This window comes from Oncorhynchus nerka, linkage group LG16 (genome assembly GCF_034236695.1).
Source record: "Oncorhynchus nerka isolate Pitt River linkage group LG16, Oner_Uvic_2.0, whole genome shotgun sequence".
NCBI classification, from domain to species: domain Eukaryota; kingdom Metazoa; phylum Chordata; class Actinopteri; order Salmoniformes; family Salmonidae; genus Oncorhynchus; species Oncorhynchus nerka.
The window spans coordinates 35,531,002-35,553,175 of NC_088411.1; the positions used below are offsets into that span (position 1 = coordinate 35,531,002).

The following is a 22,174-nucleotide window of genomic DNA, read 5'->3' on the forward strand; positions in this document are numbered from 1 at the left end:
CTCCTGGCTGGACAGTGTAAAGGATATCATGCTCTCCTGGCTGGACAGTGTAAAGGATATCATGCTCTCCTGGCTGGACAGTGTAAAGGATATCATGCTCTCCTGGCTGGACAGTGTAAAGGATATCATGCTCTCCTGGCTGGACAGTGTAAAGGATATCATGCTCTCCTGGCTGGACAGTGTAAAGGATATCATGCTCTCCTGGCTGGACAGTGTAAAGGATATCATGCTCTCCTGGCTGGACAGTGTAAAGGATATCATGCTCTCCTGGCTGGACAGTGTAAAGGATATCATGCTCTCCTGGCTGGACAGTGTAAAGGATATCATGCTGGCTGGACAGTGTAAAGGATATACAAAAGGATATCATGCTCTCCTGGCTGGACAGTGTAAAGGATATCATGCTCTCCTGGCTGGACAGTGTAAAGGATATCATGCTCTCCTGGCTGGACAGTGCTGCTCTCCTGGCTGGACAGTGTAAAGGATATCATGCTCTCCTGGCTGGACAGTGTAAAGGATATCATGCTCTCCTGGCTGGACAGTGTAAAGGATATCATGCTCTCCTGGCTGGACAGTGTAAAGGATATCATGCTCTCCTGGCTGGACAGTGTAAAGGATATCATGCTCTCCTGGCTGGACAGTGTAAAGGATATCATGCTCTCCTGGCTGGACAGTGTAAAGGATATCATGCTCTCCTGGCTGGACAGTGTAAAGGATATCATGCTCTCCTGGCTGGACAGTGTAAAGGATATCATTCTCTCCTGGCTGGACAGTCATGTACAAATTCAGATATCATGCTCTCCTGGCTGGACAGTGTAAAGGATATCATGCTCTCCTGGCTGGACAGTGTAAAGGATATCATGCATGGCTGGCTGGTCCAGTGTAACTCCTGGCGAGGGAATCATGCTCTCCTGGCTGGACAGTGTAAAGGATATCATGCTCTCCTGGCTGGACAGTGTAAAGGATATCATGCTCTCCTGGCTGGACAGTGTAAAGGATATCATGCTCTCCTGGCTGGACAGTGTAAAGGATATCATGCTCTCCTGGCTGGGCAGTGTAAAGGATATCATGCTCTCCTGGCTGGACAGTGTAAAGGATATCATGCTCTCCTGGCTGGACAGTGTAAAGGATATCATGCTCTCCTGGCTGGACAGTGTAAAGGATATCATGCTCTCCTGGTTGAGGTGGCTGAGGAGTTTCTCCAGGGAGACGTAGCAGTGCAGGATGGTGTCTGAGACCACCACGAGGAGCTTTTGTGATGGCCACGTTCAGCCTCCTCTAGTCTTTCAGCAGCTCAGACCAGGTCACACACAGGTCAAAGGTCATGACCCATACAATATGTCCAATTCAGATACAAATATCTCATGTTGAAATTTGCTCAAAGTCTGTTATAACTATCCAATCCAAAAGTTATGCACTTTGACCAAGTAAAGGTTCATATTTCAAGAGACATGGTTGGTTTAAGGTCCACTCACGTTGCCTTCTGGGTGACTCCTGGCGAGGGAAATGGTGATGACTCTGTTGTACTTCTCCACAGTGTTGACCTCCACAGTGCTGAAGGCTTTGGCAGTTAGCAGGCTTAAGATGGCCTTCAGCTGCTGTCTGTAGGGAGCAATGACCCCAATATCACTGGCCCTGCAACCAGCCTAGTAGAACAGGATAGTATAGGGCTAAATTCTCTGCTGTATTGGTATCCTTGCTACCACACTGTAACAGATCTCGTTCATCTCAACATCTGCTGTGCTGCTAGTGGCAATGGCATTTCGCTGACTCTACCTTTAAGTGTGGTTTGTTTGACCTGTGTATTGTGTAGCTAGTGTTGTTGGACCTTTGTACAGTATGTTATTGGAACTGTGTCTGCATGCTGCAGCTGTCTGGCCGGTTCCTGTCCTGGAGACGTTTGACAAGGGGGGAATCAGCAACCAAACAGAAGCTGCTCTGATGCACGGTTTAGTCAGCCTGCTACTGAAGGTGAGAGCTTCAATGAAAGTCAAATGAAATACACAAAATAACACATTTAAAAAGAATCTGTCTGATTCACAGCAATGATAGAGATTGTATGTGCTGTGTATCAGAACAGCATATCTGTCTGATTTACATAGATTCACAGCAATGATAGAGATTGTATGTGCTGTGTATCAGAACAGCATATCTGTCTGATTTATTTACATAGATTCACAGCAATGATAGAGATTGTATGTGCTGTGTATCAGAACAGCATATCTGTCTGATTTACATAGATTCACAGCAATGATAGAGATTGTATGTGCTGTGTATCAGAACAGCATATCTGTCTGATTTACATAGATTCACAGCAATGATAGAGATTGTATGTGCTGTGTATCAGAACAGCATATCTGTCTGATTTACATAGATTCACAGCAATGATAGAGATTGTATGTGCTGTGTATCAGAACAGCATATCTGTCTGATTTACATAGATTCACAGCAATGATAGAGATTGTATGTGCTGTGTATCAGAACAGCATATCTGTCTGATTTACATAGATTCACAGCAATGATAGAGATTGTATGTGCTGTGTATCAGAACAGCATATCTGTCTGATTTACATAGATTCACAGCAATGATAGAGATTGTATGTACTGTGTATCAGAACAGCATATCTGTCTGATTTACATAGATTCACAGCAATGATAGAGATTGTATGTGCTGTGTATCAGAACAGCATATCTGTCTGATTTACATAGATTCACAGCAATGATAGAGATTGTATGTACTGTGTATCAGAACAGCATATCTGTCTGATTTACATAGATTCACAGCAATGATAGAGATTGTATGTGCTGTGTATCAGAACAGCATATCTGTCTGATTTACATAGATTCACAGCAATGATAGAGATTGTATGTGCTGTGTATCAGAACAGCATATCTGTCTGATTTACATAGATTCACAGCAATGATAGAGATTGTATGTGCTGTGTATCAGAACAGCATATCTGTCTGATTTACATAGATTCACAGCAATGATAGAGATTGTATGTGCTGTGTATCAGAACAGCATATCTGTCTGATTTACATAGATTCACAGCAATGATAGAGATTGTATGTGCTGTGTATCAGAACAGCATATCTGTCTGATTTACATAGATTCACAGCAATGATAGAGATTGTATGTACTGTGTATCAGAACAGCATATCTGTCTGATTTACATAGATTCACAGCAATGATAGAGATTGTATGTGCTGTGTATCAGAACAGCATATCTGTCTGATTTACATAGATTCACAGCAATGATAGAGATTGTATGTACTGTGTATCAGAACAGCATATCTGTCTGATTTACATAGATTCACAGCAATGATAGAGATTGTATGTACTGTGTATCAGAACAGCATATCTGTCTGATTTACATAGATTCACAGCAATGATAGAGATTGTATGTACTGTGTATCAGAACAGCATATCTGTCTGATTTACATAGATTCACAGCAATGATAGAGATTGTATGTACTGTGTATCAGAACAGCATATCTGTCTGATTTACATAGATTCACAGCAATGATAGAGATTGTATGTACTGTGTATCAGAACAGCATATCTGTCTTGAAGAAAGTATGTAGTAATCTGGTCACTGGTTCAACATCCATTCCTTTGTGTTCCACTACCGTTTTGGTTCAAAATGCCCCGGTTTGTGATTAATACTGATACATGTAGAGGTATTACTACACTAACTAATCGCTCTTAGTTGTTTCCGGAAATTGACCCACTATGCTGTTTACTAAGAGAGAGAGAGAAAAGAGAGAGAGAGCTGCCTGGACCCAGGCCAGCTCTCCCAGATGGATCAGCCCCAGCTCCCTCTGGACAGAGCCCTGGGAGGGCAGGGTTAGCATGCCTCCGTACATCAGTGTTACTCAGGGACATGATCTTATAGGGTGGGACACCAAGAAATTAGTTTAAAAACATAGGGTGTGATGGATGAAATCAGCAACCTTTGAGTGCATAGAAAAGGAGATATGATATTTGAAAAAAAAAATGACGTTGAAATATTTGATGAAATAGTTGACATGATGTTGTTATGGAGAATAACCCACCTGTTCTTCTTGTACTGGACGTTCAGCTTGACTACAGCCTCACTGTGATTCTCAAGACGCATGAATAGACTCTTGTCCATCCCCATCGACCTGAAGATGTGGAACTGATGATGATGTGGAACATTAGAAACTGAGAGGAAACTAAACTCCAAGACTCCACACTCATGCCACTTAGGAGGCTGGTGGGAGGAGCTATAGGAGGACAGACTTATTGTAATGGCTGGAATGGAATCAATGGAATGGTACCTAACACATCAAACACGTGGAAACAATGTATTTGATTCCATTACATTGATTCCATTCCAGCCATTACAACGAGCCCGTCCTCCTACAGCTCCCCCTACCAGCCTCCTCTGGTGTCTACTCACCTGCCCTCTGTGTTCTGTACAATGGCATTAAAATAAAATGGTTATATAAAGGTGAGAACTAAAGTGAGAAAATGAGGGAGAGTGGAAAATGGGTTACCAATCAGAGGACACACCTTTCAGGATGTAGGCGACTGTGTCCTTAGCTTCCTTGGGCTACACACTGCCTAGGTTGTCTTTAAAGCTAGGAGGCCAGAAATCCACTATCTGCTCCCTCAGTCTTTCATTGTAAACACAGGGGGAGGTGAACCCATGAGTTATTACCTACCATTAAACAGAAGTACAATGTTCAAGAGAAAAACACTTTTCATCATTCTTTCCATTTCAGGCAGTAGTACTGAACAGACCTTGGAGGAAAGCTTTCCATCAGCTTGGAGAGGTTGACCAGATGTGTGCTCAGCCCAATTGCCCCTTCGTCCTGGTCCAGTCAGAACACAACATCACAGGAACACTTTGAAAGTTCCCTATGGAGAGGAGTCCATGAAACTTATATGACATTTTTCTAGCACATTTTTACTCCTGAACTTATTTAGGCTTGCCATAAGAAAGGGGTTGAATACTTATATACTTATTGAAAAAGGGGGCTTTACAAGCCAAAGAACACCATCCCAACATGAAGCACGGGGGTGGCAGCATCATGTTGTGGGGGTGCTTTGCTGCAGGAGGGACTGGTGCACTTCACAAAATAGATGGCATCATGAGCAAGGAAAATTATGTGGATATTTTGAAGCAACATCTGAAAACATCCATCAGGAAGTTAAAGCTTGGTCGCAAATGGATCTTCCAAATGGACAATGACCCCAAGCATACTTCCAAAGTTGTGGCAAAATGGCTTAAGGACAACAAAATCAAGGTATTGGAGTGGCCATCACAAATCCCTGACCTCAATCTTATAGAAAATATATAGGCAGAACTGAAAAAGCGTGTACGAGCAAGGAGGCCTAGAAACCTGACTCAGTTACACCAGCTCTGTCAGGAGGAATGGACCAAAATTCACCCAACTTATTGTGGGACGCGTGTAGAAGGCTACCCGACACGTTTTACCCAAGTTTAACAATTTAAAGGCAATGCTACCAAATACTAATTGAGTGAGTGTATGTAAACTTCTGACCCACTGGGAATTGGATGAAAGAAATAAAAGCTGAAATAAATCATTTTCTCTACTATTATTCTGACATTTCATATTCTTAAAATAAAGTGGTGATCCTAACTGACCTAAGACAGGGCATTTTTACTAGGATTAAATGTCAGGAATTGTGAAACTGAGTTTAAATGTATTTGTGTCTGTAAACACCTGCGATAGTACTGTGTCTGTATTGACCTACTGTACCTCAAACAACATGTACTCACATTGGATGAGTAAATCCATCTTTGGTTCAGGGTTACCTTCAGTGTCAGGTCTGGGGGAGAGCAGAGATGCAGTGGCGAGGCAGGTTTATATACATCATTGTTGGTAACCCTTGGAAAACACAAAGGTTATCTATGCACTTTTAAGCATGACAAATAAACTCTACGCCAAAGAATACATTTTCCTACATTATTTGGAATAATTTTTATGAGAACCCTAACTAAGTTCTGGGTCCTGTTCCAGACAACAGTCAGCCTATTAAGTGTGGCTGACAGAGGCTATACTGTTGAGCAGACATACTATACACTTCTCCAGAATAGCCAGTAGGTGGCACCATTGCTTTGAGTAAATCCCTCCTTGGTTCAGGGTTACCTTCAGTATCAGTATACCCTTGTTTCCCTTGGGTGCCCAATGGTTCTCTACGCACTTTCAAGCATGACAAGGAAACTATATGCAACCATAGCATGACTCTGCATATAGTATCTACAATTCTTGTTTTGTATTTGATTGTTGGACTGAAAGAAGTGCTGATGACAAGCCAACAATCTTTTGACATCATTAATCTACTACATAACCTATCATATCATATACTGCATGCTGTACTTTCAGCCATTTCTGTAATGAATGCCAACAATAGTTACAAATGCAAGAAATCTATCCTAATTCAACTCTGAGGGGACTTGAAATCAACTGTTGTGAGATCACCTCCCACACATTTCCCTTTCATTTATTAGTTGTGAGATCACCTCCCACACATTTCCCTTTCATTTATTAGTTGTGAGATCACCTCCCACACATTTCCCTTTCAGTTATTGGTTGTGAGATCACCTCCCACACATTTCCCTTTCATTTATTAGTTGTGAGATCACCTCCCACACATTTCCCTTTCATTTATTAGTTGTGAGAACCCCTCCCACACATTTCCCTTTCATTTATTAGTTGTGAGATCCCCTCCCACACATTTCCCTTTCAGTTATTGGTTGTGAGATCACCTCCCACACATTTCCCTTTCATTTATTAGTTGTGAGATCACCTCCCACACATTGCCCTTTCATTTATTAGTTGTGAGATCACCTCCCACACATTTCCCTTTCATTTATTAGTTGTGAGATCACCTCCCACACATTTCCCTTTCATTTATTAGTTGTGAGATCACCTTTCCCTTTCATTTATTAGTTGTGAGATCACATTTCCCTTTCATTTATTAGTTGTGAGATCACCTCCCACACATTTCCCTTTCATTTATTAGTTGTGAGATCACCTCCCTTTCACATTTCCCTTTTCATTTATTAGTTGTGAGATCACCTCCCACACATTTCCCTTTCATTTATTAGTTGTGAGATCACCTCCCACACATTTCCCTTTCATTTATTAGTTGTGAGATCACCTCCCACACATTTCCCTTTCAGTTATTAGTTGTGAGATCACCTCCCACACATTTCCCTTTCATTTATTAGTTGTGAGATCACCTCCCACACATTTCCCTTTCATTTATTAGTTGTGAGATCACCTCCCACACATTTCCCTTTCATTTATTAGTTGTGAGATCACCTCCCACACATTTCCCTTTCATTTATTAGTTGTGAGATCACCTCCCACACATTTCCCTTTCAGTTATTGGTTGTGAGATCACCTCCCACACATTTCCCTTTCATTTATTAGTTGTGAGATCACCTCCCACACATTTCCCTTTCAGTTATTAGTTGTGAGATCACCTCCCACACATTTCCCTTTCAGTTATTAGTTGTGAGATCACCTCCCACACATTTCCCTTTCAGTTATTAGTTGTGAGATCACCTCCCACACATTTCCTTTCATTTATTAGTTGAGATCACCTCCCACACATTTCCCTTTCAGTTATTAGTTATTGTGAGATCACCTCCCACATTTATTAGTTGTGAGATCACCTTTCCCTTTCATTTATTAGTTGTGAGATCACCTCCCACATTTCATTTCCCTTTCATTTATTAGTTGTGAGATCACCTCCCACACATTTCCCTTTCATTTATTAGTTGTGAGATCACCTCCCACAATTTCCTTTCATTTATTAGTTGTGAGATCATTTTCCCTTTCATTTATTAGTTGTGAGATCACCTCCCACACATTTCCCTTTCATTTATTAGTTGTGAGATCACCTTTCCCATTTATTAGTTGTGAGATCACATTGCCCTTTCATTTATTAGTTGTGAGATCACCTCCCACACATTGCCCTTTCATTTATTAGTTGTGAGATCACCTCCCACACATTTCCCTTTCATTTATTAGTTGTGAGATCACCTCCCACACATTTCCCTTTCATTTATATTTCTTCATTATATTGTTCTGTTTTATCTCATTACTCTACCCCAAGTGTTTTAATCCAATATAGATCTGCTCACGCAGAACTATGGCTGTTTACAGTGAGAGAAAAAACTGCCTCCTTTCAGAATTGCTTTTTGGCCCCTGGGCAAAAAAAAATCGAATCATTTGGTAATAACTCTGGGAGTGGGAAATGAACCATATTGTTCTGTTAGTGCCCTAGCGTTTACTATTGACTATTGGAAATGAAATATATTTCAGCCTTGTTATTGAGCTAAGAATACATACAAAACAAATCAAAGACTGGTAGTAGCAGGGAGAGAGCGGCTACAGACAGAGAGTGAAAAGACTGGTAGTAGCAGGGAGAGAGAGCGGCTACAGACAGAGAGTGAAAAGACTGGTAGTAGCAGGGAGAGAGAGGAGATACAGACAGAGAGTGAAAAGACTGGTAGTAGCAGGGAGAGAGAGGAGATACAGACAGAGAGTGAAAAGACTGGTAGTAGCAGGGAGAGAGAGCGGCTACAGACAGAGAGTGAAAAGACTGGTAGTAGCAGGGAGAGAGCGGCTACAGACAGAGAGTGAAAAGACTGGGAGATGCAGAGAGAGAGGAGATACAGACAGAGGGAGAAAAGACTGGGAGTTGCAGGGAGAGAGAGGAGATACAGACAGAGGGAGAAAAGACTGGAAGATGCAAGGAGAGAGCTGATACAGACAGAAGGAGAAAAGACTGGGAGTTGCAGGGAGAGAGCAGATACAGACAGAGGGAGAAAAGACTGGTAGTAGCAGGGAGAGAGCGGCTACAGACAGAGAGTGAAAAGACTGGGAGATGCAGGGAGAGAGGAGATACAGACAGAGGGAGAAAAGACTGGGAGTTGCAGATACAGACAGAGAGTGAAAAGACTGGGAGTTGCAGGGAGAGAGGAGATACAGACAGAGAGTGAAAAGACTGGGAGTTGCAGGGAGAGAGTAGATACAGACAGAGGGAGAAAAGACTGGGAGTTGCAGGGAGAGAGTAGATACAGACAGAGGGAGAAAAGACTGGGAGTTGCAGGGAGAGAGGAGATACAGACAGAAGGAGAAAAGACTGGGAGTTGCAGGGAGAGAGGAGATACAGACAGAGGGAGAAAAGACTGGGAGTTGCAGGGAGAGAGGAGATACAGACAGAGAGTGAAAAGACTGGGAGATGCAGGGAGAGAGCAGATACAGACAGAGGGAGAAAAGACTGGGAGTTGCAGGGAGAGAGGAGATACAGACAGAGGGAGAAAAGACTGGGAGTTGCAGGGAGAGAGGAGATACAGACAGAGGGAGAAAAGACTGGGAGTTGCAGGGAGAGAGGAGATACAGACAGAGGGAGAAAAGACTGGGAGATGCAGGGAGAGAGCAGATACAGACAGGGGGAGAAAAGACTGGGAGATGCAGGGAGAGAGCAGATACAGACAGAGGTAGGAGGAGTGAAAACACAAAAAGAGATAGGAATAGAGGGAGCGAGGTGACATTGATCCTACGACAGTGACAGATTAAATCATTTTACCAGAACCTTATCTCCTAATATAAGTTTCTGTGGGTCTGTGTCCTGGGAAAAGGAGCAGATAGGTTGGAAAATGATGAATAGTCCTAAATCTTCCAAAATATACCCCAAGGCAGGGTGCTCTGTGGTACATTTTTAGGGATGGTTAAATTGGTTCAAGGTTTCTGTGGGTTTAGCAGCTGAGCTCCAAGCTAATGATGTTCTGCTAAAAAGGAAGGAAAACAATGACACACACACACGCACACACACACAGGAACCACTTATTACATCATTATAATAAACTTCAATGGCTCTCTCTCGCTCTCCCTCTGTGGTTTTGGAGGAGAAAGGTATTCATTCGAGTGTTGTATTCATTCATGTGTGAGTGTGGCTCTGGATTGGTGAGATATTTAGTTCACACATACACACAAATGCAATATAATCGGTTGAAGTTGCACGAACACTCTACCATCTTGCTCAGGTGAAAATAAGGCTAGTTCTGTAACGGCGTTCTTCGTTTGTAAAAACACAAAATACTAAGACCAAGGCGTGACAGAACCCCCCCCTAAGGGAGGGTCCGGGTGGGCGTCTGTCCATGGTGGCGGCTCCGGCTCGGGACGTGGACCCCACTTCCTTAATGTCCTAGTTCCTCCCCTTCGCGTCCTGGGATAATTCACCCTCGCCGCCGACCATGGCCTAATAGTCCTAACCCAGAACCCCACTGAACTGAGGGGCAGCTCGTGACTGAGGGGCAGCTCGTGACTGAGGGGCAGCTCGGGACAGAAGCAGCTCGGGACTGAGGGGAAGCTCGGGACTGAGAGGCAGCTCGGGACTGAGAGGCAGCCCGGGACTGAGGGGAAGCCCAGTACTGAGATGAAGCTCAGGCAGGTAGTAGGCTCCGGTAGATCCTGGCTGGCTGGCGGATCTGGAAGATTCTGGTTGACTAGCAGATCTGGAAGATTCTGGTTGACTGGCAGATCTGGAAGAGACTGGTTGACTGGCAGATCTGGAAGAGACTGGTTGACTGGCAGATCTGGAAGAGACTGGTTGACTGGCAGATCTGGAAGATTCTGGTTGACTGGCAGATCTGGAAGATTCTGGTTGACTGGCAGATCTGGAAGAGACTGGTTGACTGGCAGATCTGGAAGAATCTGGTTGACTGGCAGATCTAGAAGATCATGGCTGACTGGCGGATCTAGCTGCTCTATGCAGACTGACAGCTCTGACTGCTCCATGCAGGCTGACAGCTCTGACTGCTCCATGCAGGCTGACAGCACCCTGCAGACTGTCAGCTCCTTGCAGACTGACAGCTCTGACTGCTCCATGCAGGCTGACAGCACCCTGCAGACTGTCAGCTCCTTGCAGACTGACAGCTCCTTGCAGACTGACAGCTCCTTGCAGACTGACAGCTCCCTGCAGACTGACAGCTCTTTGCAGACTGACAGCTCTGGCTGCGTCATGCAGACTGACAGCTCTGACTGCTCCATGCAGGCTGACAGCACCCTGCAGACTGGCAGCTCTTTGCAGACTGACAGCTCTGGCTGCTTCATGCAGACTGACATGCGGATCCTGGCTGACTGCACTTCTGGCGGATCCTGGCAGACTGGCGACGCTGGGCAGACTGGCGGCGCTGGGCAGACTGGCAGCGCTGGGCAGACTGGCGGTGCTGGGCAGACTGGCAGCGCTGGGCAGACTGGCGGCACTGGGCAGACTGGGAGCACTGGCGGCGCTGGGCAGACTGGAGACTCCGGCAGCGCAGGAGAGGAGACAGGCTCTGGCTGCGCTGAACAGGCGAGGCGCACTGGAGGCCTGGTGCGTGGTGCTGGAACTGGTGCTACAGGATCGAGGACACGCACAGGAAGCCTGGTGCGGGGAGCTGCCACCGGAGGACTGGAGTGTGGAGGTGGCACAGGATGGGCTAGACCGTGAAAGCGTACTGGAGATCTTGAGAGCAGTGTTGGCACAGGACGTGCAAGGCTAGGGATGTGCACAGGAGGCCTGGTGCGTGAGGCTGGCACCAACTTCACCAGCCGACTAACACGCACCTCAGGTTGAGTATGGAGCGCTAACTCAGGTGCTATCAAATCCCCGACACGATCCGTCGGACGAATATCGTATCTATAGCACCAAGCTAGCAACTCCCTCATTACTCTCCACTCCACTTTCCCCATTAACTCCTTCACAGTCTCTGCTTCGCTCCCCTCTAACACCGGCTCTGGTTCTGGTCTCCTCCTTGGCTCCTCACGATAAACAAGGAGAGTTGGCTCAGGTCTATCTCCTGACTCAGCCACTCTCCCTCTGAGCCACCCCCCAATAATTTTTTGGGGGTGACTTTCGGGTTCCGCTCTGCGCCGCCGTGTCTGTTTCTTCGACTCCATTCTCCTATAGCCCTCTTCGCATTGCTCCAGCGAATCCCAGGCGGGCTCCGGCATTCTCTCTGGGTCGGCCGCCCACCTGTCTATTTCTTCCCACGTCGTATAGTCCCGGCCTCTGCTATCCATAACGTCCTCATAACAGCGTCTCTCAGCTCTCGTAAGTGCCTCCTTTCGCTCCTGCTGTCGCTGCCTGTAACCACGCCACTCGGTCCGTGTGTGGTGGGTGATTCTGTAACGGCGTTCTTCGTTTGTATAAAGAGAGGACCGAAATGCAGCGTGGTGGTTACTCATGTCTTTAATGGAAAAAGTGACGATACATGAAATAACTATAGAAGACAAAACAACAAACGGAACGTGAAACCTATTACAGCCTATCTGGTGCACACTACACAGAGACCGGAACATTCACCCACAAAATACAAAGTGAAACTCAGGCTACCTAAATACGGTTCCCAATCCGAGACAACGAGAATCACCTGACTCTGATTGAGAACCGCCTCAGGCAGCCAAGCCTAACTAGACACACCCCTAATCATTAGCAATCCCAAATCCTATAAAACCCCAATACGAACACAACACATAACCCATGTCACACCCTGGCCTAAACAAATAATTAAAGAAAACACAAAATACTAAGACCAAGGCGTGACAAGTTCAGTTTAAATCCTAATGCAAAATGCAGACTTCGTTGTTGTTGCAAGATGCAGAGAAATACTACTGGTTTCGACTGTTTCAAAGGAAAGATGTGCCTATTTTGGGTGAAAGTCTGAGAGGAACAGATGAGGCTGGCATGGCTTTGTGTGCCACACTGCCACTTAAAACCCTCTGGTCCTTGAGGGCTGACAGTAGATAGACAGAGAAAGAGAGAGAATTCATGGAAACGTTTTATTTTTTTTATTTTGTACAGATGTAGGATCTTAATTTGATCACTTTTGTTACTGAGGATTTTCGTACACAGCAGTGCGTGCATGCATGCGTGTGTGTGTGTGTGTGTGTGTGTGTGTGTGTGTGTGTGTGTGTGTGTGTGTGTCTGTGTCTGTGTGTGTGTGTCTGTGTCTGTGTCTGCTGTGTCTGCTTGTGTACTGATCCAAACACATTCTCATCTAATGAGCGAGTTGGAATGGCAGTGAAAGGAACACACAGTGGTTGAGAAAGTATTCACCCCCTTGGCATGTTTCCTATTTTGTTGCCTTACAACCTGGAATTAAAATGGATTTTCTGGGAGGTTGTATCATTTAATTTATACAACATGCCTACCACTTTGAAGATGCAAAATATTTTTTTGTGTGAAACACAAGAAACAAGACAAAAAAGGTGAAAACTTGATCGTGCATAACTTCTCACCCCTCCAAAACTCAATACTTTGTAGAGCCATCTTTTGCAAAAAATTACAGCTGCAAGTCTCTTGGGGTATGTCTCTATAAGCTTGGCACATCTACCCACTGGGATTTTTGCCCATTCTTCAAGGCAAAACTGTTCCAGCTCCTTCAAGTTGGATGGGTTCTGCTGGTGTTGTCAGCGTCTGCGCTACTGGTGTTGAAGTCAGGTGCAGGAGAGCAGAGAGTTGTGATCAGGCGCACTCTTTATTTGGGCAGAAGCACAACAAACGGACGCAACTGCGTCAAACCTCCAGCAAAAATGCAAAAAGAAAACCGCGCAAAATACAGTCACAAAACTAACGTTAATCATCAAACCTCCAATGGGTTCAACAAGAATACCCAGGGTGGAAACAACCAGCCTGGCGCGTCACACTGAACATGAAACAAAACAATTCCACACAAGAACATGGGGGAACAGAGGAATATATATATATGTAGTGTGATTAGGGAATGTAAACCAGGTGTGAGGGGAACAAGACAAAACTAATGGAAAAATGAAAAATCGAGCGGCAATTGCTAGAAGGCCGGTGAAGTCGACCGCCGAACGCCGCCCAAATAAGGAGGGGAGCTGACTACGGCGGAAGTCGTGACAGGTGTACAGCAATCTTTAAGTCATACCACAGATTCTCAATTTGATTGAGGTATGGGCTTTGACTAGGCCATTCCAATACATTTAAATGTTTCCCCTTATACCACTTGAGTGTTGCTTTAGCAGTATGCTTCGGGTCATTGTACTGCTGGAAGGTGAACCTCCGTCCCAGTCTCAAATCTCTGGAAGACTGAACAGGTTTTCCTCAAGAATCTCTCTGTATTTAGCGCCATCCATCATTCCTTCAATTCTGACCAGTTTCCCAGTCCCTGCCGATGAAAAACATTGCCACAGCATGATGCTGCCACCACCATGCTTCACTGTGGGGATGGTATCGTATCCTTGGGGTGATGAGAGGAGTTGGGTTTGCGCCAGACATAGCGTTTTACTTGATGGCAAAAAAGCTCAATTTTAGACCAGAGTACCTTCTTCCATATGTTTGGGGAGTCTCCTACTCTGTGAGTTTTGGTGGGTGGCCCTCTCTTGGCAGGTTTGTTGTGGTGTCATATTCTTTCCATTTTCTAATAATAGATTTAATGGTGCTCCGTGGGAAGTTCAAAATTTCTGATATTTTTTTATAGCCCAACCCTGATCTGTACTTCTCCACAACTTTGTCCCTGACCTGTTTGGAGACCTCATTGGTCTTCATGGTGCCGCTTGCTTGGTGGTGCCCCTTGCTTAGTGGTGTTGCAGACTCTGGGGCCTTTCAGAACAGGTGTATATATACTGAGATCATGTGACAGATTATGTGACACTTAGATTGCACACAGGTGGACTTTATTTAACTAATTATGTGACTTCTGAAGGTAATTGGTTGCACCAGATCTTATTTAGGGGCTTCATAGCAAAGGGGTGAATACATATGCACGCACAACTTTTCCATTTTGCAATGTAATTTTTTTCTTTTCACTTCACCAATTTTGACTATTTTGTGTATGTCCATTACATGAAATCCAAATAAAAATCTATTTAAATTACAGGTTTTAATGCAACAAAATAGGAGAAACACCAAGGGAGATGAATACTTTTGCAAGGCACTGTAGTTCTAATCTACAGCCACTTTAGCTGAGATGGGGGGGTAATTAATATTAGTCTCTCTCTCACTGTCCATCACGGGAATGACTTGTTTCCCTTGTATTAGAATCATCCTCACTACACTCTTATAAAAAATAACCTAAAAGGGTTCTTCGGCTGTCCCCATTGGAGAAGAAGAACCTTTGTTGGCTCCAAGTAGAACCATTTTTGTTCCATGTAGAACCCTTTTCATAGAGGGTTCTATATGGAACCCAAAATGGTCCTACCTGGAACCAAAAATAGTTTTTACCTGGAACCAAAAAGGGTTCTCCTTTGGGGACAGCTGAAGAACCCTTTCAAAAAACATGTATAAACCCCCATTACTGAGTCAACAAGATTAAGGATTAGCATAAAACAAAAGAATCCACATAAAGCCGAAGCCCGTTCCATACTCCTATGTCATCACAGGATACTGATGAGTTTAACCATGAAGATAGAATAATGTTGACGTTGTTCTACACAACTTTTCCTGGTTGTTGCACACCTGTTCTGGATGACCTCTAAAAAACGGAATGATCTGTTACTGCTCTTTCCTCAATGCCATCCTGGATGAAATAGGCTGAGTGATCAATGGGTGAGTGAATTCTTTGCTTTATGCACTACAATTTGCAAACACTCCGACGAGACCATCATGTCAACACCACCAGGAACTTGGTCTCTCTCTGCAGCTGCATTTGTACCACTCTCAAACACAAGTGGATCTACACTTGATGGCACACGTCCAACATTTCAAACTACTGAATTACTTTCTTTCTGTGTCAAAAGACTAGTTTTATTGACAATGGTGCTGGCTCCGCCAAGTCCTCACGCATTGGGCAACTGAGAGGTATTGTTATGCTTTTACTGTTGATCTCTAGTAATGTGCGACCAAACCTTGGGCTGGTGGATCCCATGCAATCTCTACTGACTCACTATGGTTTTAAAAACAGAGCAGGTTTTGGCCTCTTACAGGTTAATGTCAGAAGTACATTTTCAAAAATATAATATGGGCCAATAAGACAAACGCAGATATGATTTTATCAGAAACTTGGCTAAAGAAATGTGTCAAATAACTTGATTTCTACACGGTTTTTAGAATGGATTAGATGAGTAAAGGAGGAGGGGTTGCAATTGATGTGAGTTTAACACCTCGGAAATTCTCGATGACCAAAGCCTAACATTTTGAAATGCTTCCAGTTGAAGTGAACGTATATAAGAACTCCCACAGCTGCTACAGACCGCCCTTGGGAGGCGCACGTAGCTCTTTCTGATGTCCTGCACAAGCCAAATGACTGAATTCATTCTTTCAGGAGACTTGAACGTGCTTACGCCTGTATCGGACTCTTTTAAATAACTGTGTGACTCAAAATGAATGAAAACGCCTACAAGACTAAATCCCAGAGCACCTAACAAATCAACACTATTTATAAGGGCACAAGGAGAGACCCAAATGCAGACACAGGAGGCAGATGGTTGAGCTCCGATATTTATTATAACAAAAGGGGTAGGCAAAAGACAGGTCAGGGACAGGCGAGAGTTCCTAAACCAGGTCAAACTCGAGACAGTACCAGGCGATAGGCAGGCTCGAGGTCAGGACAGGCTCGAGGTCAGGTCAGGCAGGCAGATTCTGCAGCAGGCCAGGCAAGGATCAAAAACCAGGAGGGCTAGGAAAAAAACAGAGACTGGGAAAAATAGGAGCTTGGAAAACCGCTGGTTGACTTGGCAAAACAAGACGAACTGGCACAGAGAGACAGGAAACACAGGGATAAATACACCGGGGACTAATGGGGAAAACAGGTGACACCTGGAGGTGGGTGGAGACAATCACAAAGACAGGTAATACAGATCAGGGCGTGACACTACTGGACATTCCGAATACCCCTTACAAATACACATTGACTGGGATTTTCCTTAATTATGTCAGTGATCACTATGCAATTGCTTGTGTTAGAAATAGAAAAATGACCAAAGCCAAACCCCGCTATAGACAGTTTGATGAGCAAGTGTTATCACATGATCTGTACCATAATATTGACAGAGTAAGCCTGATTCCTGATGTTTACACTGCCTGGGACTATTTTTATATGAAATATGCGTCCATTTGTGATAAGAATGCCGATGTTAAGAAATTTAGAATCAGTGGAAGGGACAATCCCTGTTTTTCAGATAACTTGGCAGAATACATTTGAAAGAGAAATGTACACGTTCCTATTGACTAGCCCTCCTTCAGAGTGCTAAAAACAAATGTACAGGATTGATCAGGAAGTCCAAATCAGATTTCTATCTAAACGCAGTCACAGAGAACCTAAACAACCCTACCAAGGTCTGAAAGTTAATCAAATCAGTGTCAGGTTCTAATGGTGAATTCTAATGAAGTGAAGGATAAAGCAGATATTGTAGGGGTTTTTAACAAGCACTTCATATCTGCTGGTTCAGTTTTTGATAATTGGTGGGGCCCAGGTCTCTAATGTAAACTCTGTTACAGTCAACTATGATGGCCCTCATGTGAGCCATTTTAACTTTGAGCCTGTTTCTTATACTGAGGTCTATAAAGCACTAAAGGCAATAGACACTAAAACAACATGGGCCCCTACCTCTTAAAGATAGCAGCTGGTATTATTATTGAACCTGTGGCTCACATTTTCAACTTGAGTCTCTTGACCAATTCCATACCCAGCATTTGGAAATCAGTTTATCAGCCCATTGCTAAAGGGTGGATATCCCTCAAATGCTAATAACTATGGTCCTATTTTCAAACTCTGTATCCTGGCCAAAGTCTATGAATCCCTAGTGAACTCACAGTTTAAAAATGCCTTAATTGAAAAGAACATGCTGAGCGGGGTTCAGTCTGGCTTTAGATCGGAGCACAGCACCACAACTGCAGCTATGGCAGTGGCAAAATGACATCATTAATGCACTTGATAAAAAGCAATGTTGTGCTGCTATGTTTGTTGATTTATCAAAGGCATTTGATTCAGCTGACCATGAATTGTTGCTAGCTAGACTCAGTAACGTTGGTCTCAGTGAAGGGGCAGTAAATTGGTTTAGGAACTATCTTTCTGACAGAACACGATGTGTATATGCTGACAATCACAAGTCTAGCTTTCTTGAGATTAATAGAGGTGTGCCCCAGGGTTCCATTTTAGCTCCTGTTTTGTTCTCAATTTGTATTCATGATTTGGGACGTGGGATGCAACCAGCAGAGTTGTATCTGTATGCAGATGATACAGTCATATATTCATGTGCTCCTTCTCTGGTTCAGGCTGTTGAAGAGCTCCAGACTGCTTTTCAGTCACCGTAAGCCTCCCTTTATGGTCTCAAACTGGTCTTGAATGTACAAAAAACTAAATTCATGACCTTTACCAGAGCTCACACTCAGACAGAGAAGGTTAGCATTGTCACATCTGGTGGCTTATCCATTGAAAAAGTGTCATCCTACAAATACCTAGGTATATTGTTGGATGACAAGTTTTCCTTTAAAGTTCATGTGCATAATCTTTTGAGGAAGCTTAAATTGAAATTGGGTTTTTATTTTTGTAATAATCTTCCTGCTTACGGCTAGAAAGAAGCTTGTTCAGGCCACTTTCTCTCTGTAATTGATTATGGTGGCTTGTTGTATATGCATGCAGCCTCCTCTGTATTACGGAGAATGGGACTCTGTTAATCATGCATTCTTGCGCTTTTATTACAAATGCCAAGTCACTCACCCACCATTGCACATTGTACCAAATGGTAGATTGGACCTCACTTTATATGCGCAGAAAGCTATATTTATATGTGTTCATCTACAAAGCCCTTTTGGGTAAACTCCCTTTGTAGTCTGGTCTCCACCACCAGCAGTTCCCATACCTGGTCTGCTAGGTGGTTGCTACTTAAAGTCCCCAGGACATTTACAGTATTAGGTAAGACTGCCTTCTCCTCTTGTGCACCAGAGGTATGGAATAGTCTACAAGCCATGCTCCATCTAGATATGTTAGTGCCACTGAATGAATTTACATGTTTAATGGGAGAGACTGTTACAGAGGAATATAAATGTGTTTTTTTTAGGCTGGATCATGTTTTGAATTGTATTGTATTGTTGCATGTTTTAATTCTGTAATGTTTTGATTGTTGCTGCCTTCTTGGCCAGGTCTCCCTTGAAAAAGAGACCGAGGCCTCCCGGGTGGCGCAGTGGTTAAGGGCGCTGTACTATATTAATATCAAACAAATCAGGTAAAAGTGTAATTTTTCACAGTAGTTATCAATCAATGTAATCTTGTTCATTATGATCTATATGGCAGAACTGCTCCTAGATCAGCACTCCTACTCTGAGATGCTTGATACATATGGACCCTGGTCCTAGTGCCAGGGAGATTAGACAGAGGGACAGGGAAGGCTGGAACCAAAAGGTCCTGTGTGTGGGGGCGGACATTTGACGTTAGACCTTTGGAATGACAAGGTGACAGGCGACAGGTGACAGGTGACAGGTGACAGGTGACAGGTTACAGGTTACAGGTGGGGTCTGTGGGTGAAACTCTGACAGGTGCAAAAGCCCTGTCTCACAACACACACACACACACACACACACACACACACACACACACACACACACACACACACACACACACACACACACACACACACACACACACACACACACACACACACACACACACACACACCATCCCACCATCTGCAACAGGCACCTTTTTAGGCACTACTGAGTCATTCAGGTCTGGTCCAGTGACAGTTAGCTTGTTATCAGCCCTCTGAGATCTGTAATACGGCTCCTGCTCCTGCAGTGACAGTAGAGAGGGAAGGCCACAGTCGAGTGCCTTCTTCTCTTTCCCCAGGGCTCTCTTTAGACACACAGCACAGGCCAACACACGCACCACACACTACAAATACATATACACACACACACACACACACACAATACAGTAAACTAATCACCTCTCTGAAATTGATTTCTTAAGAATTTCTCAGTTTGTTTTCACCTTTCCATCGAAAATCAATTGCTTCAGTGAACTGGAAGTAAATCGCTGGAACTGGAACAGTCAGAATAACTGTTGAGAGATGTGGTCTTTCTGTGTTTTGTATGTAAGACAATGGTCCGTATTATTTTGGAGCGCATAAAAGATCCTAACATGTTGGCAATGACGTGACAGATCTTTATTTAGCTCTCTCTCTCCCTGATTTTTCTGTCGAGTTCTATCTATATCCCTCCGCCTCCCTCATCCCTCCCTCTATCTCTCCTTCTGTTCCTTGCTCTTCTCTCCCTGTGAGTCATTCATTCACAGCATCCATTACACCGGCCCTGCGCTTTGCTATTAGATTGACCCCCATTTTTCACTCACACATGCATACACACCTACACACACACACACACACACACACACACACACACACACACACACACACACACACACACACACACACACACACACACACACACACACACACACACACACACACACACACACACACACACACACACACACTTCAAGCATTTTGCTACACCCACAATAACATCTGCTAAATATGTGTATGTGTCAAATAAAATTAGATTTTATAAGCCTGGCCTGTTACATGGTATCATTACGAAGCCTGGCCTGTTACATGGTATCATTACGAAGCCTGGCCAGTTACATGGTATCATTACGAAGCCTGGCCTGTTACATGGTATCATTACGAAGCCTGGCCTGTTACATGGTATCATTACGAAGCCTGGCCTGTTACATGGTATCATTACGAAGCCTGGCCTGTTACATGGTATCATTACGAAGCCTAGCCAGTTACATGGTATCATTACAAAGCCTGGCCTGTTACATGGTATCATTACGAAGCCTGTCCTGTTACATGGTATCATTACGAAGCCTGGCCTGTTACATGGTATCATTACAAAGCCTGGCCTGTTACATGGTATCATTACGAAGCCTGGCCTGTTACATGGTATCATTACGAAGCCTGGCCTGTTACATGGTATCATTACGAAGCCTGGCCTGCTTCACTCTCCTGCATCAACACACACACACACACACACACACACAGACAGAAACACAGATACTGTATACACACACACAGACAGTAAGTCAGATACACACACACACACACACACACACACACACACACACACACACACACACACACACACACACACACACACACACACACAGACAGACAGACAGACAGAAACACAGATACTGTATACACACACACAGACAGTAAGTCAGATACACACACACACACACACACACACACACACACACACACACACACACACACACACACACAGACAGAAACACAGATACTGTATACACACACACAGACAGTAAGTCAGATACACACACACACACACACACACACACACACACACACACACACACACACACACACACACACACACAGACAGACAGAAACACAGATACTGTATACACACACACAGACAGTAAGTCAGATACACACACACACACACACACACACACACACACACACACACACACACACACACACACACACACACACACACACACACAGACAGACAGACAGACAGAAACACAGATACTGTATACACACACACAGACAGTAAGTCAGATACACACACACACACACACACACACACACACACACACACACACACACACACACACACACACACACACACACACACACAGACAGACAGAAACACAGATACTGTATACACACACACAGACAGTAAGTCAGATACACACACACACACACACACACACACACACACACACACACACACACACACACACACACACACACACACACAGACAGAAACACAGATACTGTATACACACACACAGACAGTAAGTCAGATACACACACACACACACACAGAAATACATACTCATTCACCACACACATACAACCATGAACATAGAAACTATGTCGTCCCTCACATGCACTCTGTCACATGGCTTCCCTTGATGGTGGGCCAGAAAACAATCACCAAGGTCCACAAGATTTCACTTATGCGTGCAATGTCTGTTTTTGCTCAGTGTTTTCTTTCCTTCTCACAATGCTATGATGGGATCTTTTATGTCCTTCAGGCAAATATGTTATTATCCTTTCAGACCGTCTCAGTTTTAAAGTATAAATCAGTTTATGGACTTTAAAAAAAGTATTATTATTGAATTATTTTAGGTGGTAGATCTGCTTTAATATTGCAGCTATCTTGTAGCTTCCATCAATGTAATTGTCT

General features: G+C 44.0%; 1 long non-coding RNA gene across 1 annotated transcript; it reads left to right on the plus strand.

The window, feature by feature from the left end:
• Positions 1-1,129: 1,129 nt before the first annotated feature.
• Positions 1,130-5,572, plus strand: LOC135561168 (uncharacterized). Its single transcript, XR_010459266.1, has 2 exons — positions 1,130-1,968; positions 4,747-5,572. It is a non-coding gene; the product is annotated as an uncharacterized LOC135561168 (long non-coding RNA).
• The last annotated feature ends 16,602 nt before the right edge of the window (positions 5,573-22,174 follow it).